Source organism: Zeus faber (genome assembly GCF_960531495.2).
Source record: "Zeus faber genome assembly, chromosome: 2".
Classification (NCBI taxonomy): Eukaryota; Metazoa; Chordata; class Actinopteri; order Zeiformes; family Zeidae; genus Zeus; species Zeus faber.
Window position 1 is genome coordinate 4,831,940 of NC_137189.1, and position 4,265 is coordinate 4,836,204.

Below are 4,265 nucleotides of genomic sequence, written 5' to 3' on the forward strand. Positions count from 1 at the left end.
ACGAGCGGGCCCACGGAGGAAGCACCGAGGTAAACGAGGCGGCATTCGGGTCAGAATGAGGACGCAACCTTACCGTCCACCTCTGCCAACCATCCTTCTTGCTAACGTCCAGTCCCTGGAGAACAAGATGGATGAACTTCGAGCGAGGATTCAATTCCAGCGAGACACGAGGAACTGTTGCGTCCTCTGCCTGACGGAAACATGGCTGACCCCACTGGTGCCGGATGAAGCCATACGTCCAGCCGAGGCCTTCTCCGTGTTCCGCGGCGACAGAACGGGAGAATCGGGGAAATCCAAAGGTGGAGGCGTCTGCCTAATGGTAAACAACCGCTGGTGTAACGCCAACAACACCAAATTCCTCTCCCACTCCTGCTCGACGAACCTGGAACAGCTGACCATCCTATGCCGTCCATTTTATCTCCCCGGGAATTCAGCACGGTCATCATTACAGCCGTTTATATCCCACCACAAGCGGACACTGACGCAGCTCTGTCGGTTCTGTACAATGTGTTGTGCGGATTTCAGAACAGACATCCCGACGCGGCTGTGGTGGTGACTGGGGACTTTAACAGGGCCAACCTTAAAAAAGTTCTGCCGAATTTCCACCAACACATCACGTGTGCCACCAGGGGAGACAGAACTCTGGACCATTGTTACACTCCTTACAAGAACGGATACAAGCCCGTCTCGCTCCCTGCTTTCGGGAAATCAGATCACGCCGCGAGGGAAGTGAAGCGGTGGACAGACCAATCGGAGACTGCGCTTCAGGACACTCTGACTGACGTAGACTGGGACATGTTCCAAACAAGTTCAAGTGACGTCAGCGAGTTGACGGAGGTTGTAGTAAGTTTTGTGGCTACGCTAGCGGATGAAATCGTTCCCACGGTGAAAGTTCGGATATTTCCTAACCAGAAACCATGGGTTGATAAATCCTTCCACTGCGCTCTGAATGCTCGCACGGCCGCTTACAACGACGGTCTTGTATCTGGTAACATGGACAATTACAAAGCGGCGTCGTACAATCTGCGGAGGGCGGTGAGGGACGCCAAACGGACGTACAGAGAGACCGTGGAGCTGCAGATGGAGCGGGGGGACCCAAGACGCTTGTGGGAGGGGCTGCGAACAATAACAAACTACAAGAGCAGCTCCTTCCCAGCCACGACGCCTCCCTGGCCAACCAACTGAACTCCTTTTATGCGCGGTTCGAGTCTGGCAGCAACACCGCTAGCTCGCCGGCTAATTGGAGTTACACCGCTGGGGATGAGCGCGCACTCTCAGTGTCCGTGCACAAGGTCAGGAGGGCTTTGATGCGGGTGAACACCAGGAAAGCTGCGGGCCCAGATGGCATATCTGGACGAGTACTGAAGACCTGTGCTAACCAGCTAGCTCCGGTGTTCACTACAATATTCAACATCTCCCTGGCTGAATCAGTGGTCCCGTCCTGTTTCAAGAGGTCCACCGTCGTTCCTGTCCCGAAGATCGCCTCTCCAACCTGCCTGAATGACTACCGTCCGGTGGCCCTCACCTCGGTGGTCATGAAGTGTTTCGAGAGGCTGATTAAGGATTACATCTGCTCCTCCCTTCCCCGCACCTTCGACCCGTTGCAGTTCGCGTACCGGCAAAACAGATCCACAGATGACGCGATCTCCCAGGTACTGCACACCACGCTCACGCACCTGGATGGCCAGAAGGGGGCCTATGTGAGAATGCTGTTCATCGATTATAGTTCAGCTTTCAACACCATAGTCCCCACCAGACTGGCTGTCAAGCTGATGGAGCTCGGATTGAATGGTCCGCTGTGCACCTGGATCCTGGACTTCCTCACAGGCCGCCCCCAGGTGGTCAAGGTGGTGTCAAGCTCCCTCACCCTGAATACAGGATCCCCCCAGGGCTGCGTCCTGAGCCCCCTACTGTACTCCCTGTCCACACATGACTGTGTGGCCAGGTCCAGCTCCAACACCATCATCAAGTTTGCTGACGACACCGTGGTCGTGGGCCTGATCACCGACTGCGATGAGAAGGCCTACCGCGAGGAGGTGGCTGACCTGTCACTCTGGTGCCAGGACAACAGCCTACACCTGAACGTCAGCAAAAGGAGCTGATTGTGGACTTTAGGCGTGGATCACAATCGAGGACGCACGTGCCCTTGTGGATTAATGGGACTTCTGTCGATAGGGTGAGCAGCTTCAGATATCTGGGAGTCCACATCACAGAGGACTTAACATGGACTGTTCACACAGACACTCCAACTCACACAGGAAATTCCGGGTCTCGGTGAGTATCCTCAAGTCCTTCTACTCTGGAGCGGTGGAGAGCATCCTAACAGGCAACATCACTGCCTGGTTTGGGAACTGTACTGCCCAGGACAGCCGGGCCCTGCAGAGGGTGGTGCGTTCAGCTGAACGTACCACTGGAACTACCCTCCCCCCCTTGCAGGAGCTATACACCAGGCGGTGTAGTAGCAGAGCCCGTAGGATCATGAAGGATCCTCATCACCCCAACAACGGACTGTTTCAGCTGCTGCGGTCAGGCAAGCGCCTCCGCAGTCACACAGCGAGAAAGAGAGAGAGACTGAGACTGAGTTTTTTCCCGCAAGCCATTAGAACTGTCAACGCTGACCTCACCAGGGGTCCTAACTGAGCCATACACTAGGCTCCACTACCTACTGTACTGTATGTAGCATTCTGTACCGCATACTGTATCACTGTTCAGGGTTGTTCGTGATGTCGTATTGCTGCGCTGTACTGTTGTATACTGTGCTGTATTATCCCAAACACTACTCCCTCTATTCACATTCACATGCCACTTTAATTCACATGCCACTTTAAATGCACATATCTGTATATACATAGGCATATTCCCTCTATCTATTCCATTTTATTTCAATTTATTTTTATTGCATCTTATTCTATATATTTTTATCTTATTCTATAAGTATTCCAATTACTGTATTACCTTTTAGGAGTCAGTTAGTCGGCCTATTAGAAAATAATTTTCTATCTACGGGTGCGTTGCGTTACATTTCACTGCATATATGTATGAAAGTATGTATATGTATGTGACAAATAAAAAATCTTGAATCTTGAATCTTGAATCTTGTTACCATGGTGGCAGCCAATGTACACACTTCCCTGAATGTTTGAAGGTAATATGACAAACAGGCATTGTGGGAAACAAAAAAAGGAATATTCAGTGGCTATTTCTGTGGCTGGCTGACAAACCCTTCACTTTTACCTTGAATGTTTTAAGCACCGCAGGCGTCTCTGCCAACATGAACTCGAGCCGGACCATCGGATACATGCGAACATCGCCATGCACACAACGAGCCTCCACCAAAGCCATTGTCTGCGAACAGCCCTTGTCCGGCAAAGTTTACCCCCTTGTAGCCTTACCGGTACTTGGTAGGCCCCTACCGACTTGGGGAGGGGTCCGACAGCCAGAGATGGGGACCACCTGCCCAAGTTCCATCGGCCGGGCCGCCCACAGTGCCGGCACCCCTGCCCAGGGGTGGGAGAGAGTGTCCCACAGCACCGCAGGATCTGGCAGGTAGACATCTGCCCTCCCCCGGGCTGGCGGGAGGGGGATCATGCGGGAAAGGAATGGGGGTCTCCCGATGCCAGTCTGGCAGTTCCCCTCGGGGCAGGCTGGGGACCCGGCAAATCCAGCGTGGGTCCTGGGGTTGGACGCGGGTCTGGTCCTCTGGCCGGCTCCCGGTCGGCAGTTGAGGATGCGCTCCACCTGACATCGGAGGAAGTCTCGCTCCTCCTCCTGGTCCGCAAGGCGCTTCCGCAGCCAGTGGATCCGCTCTGGGGCTCCCTGCCCCTCCCGGGTCACTGTACTGGTGCTACTTGTGGGCGTCTCTGCGCACAGGTAGGGGTTGAGGGAGGAAGACGGAGGCCATGGTGCCCCAACATGGCGAGAGTTTTATTATGCAGAGGAACAAGAAGCTCACAGGCCAAAAGTATAAATAATAATATTAATGATGGTGTTGGTAGTGTCGGGCGCAAGAGGAATGGCGTTCCGCTTTGACTCCTGGTCGGCTGACGAGCCTGTGCACCGATCCCCTCTGCAAGACAGACAAACATTCATTAAAACTGCCTGCCCCCGAATCGGACCAGTCAACGCCGCACGGGCACTGATTAGGCTGATTCGAGGCAGCTTGGCGGCCGCGGGAAAGAGAACTGTACTGTCGTCTGCAGTCGGTGCTTGACCACAACCCTGGGTCCACCAAAATATCCTAGAATAGCAGTAACAGCGATAAGAAG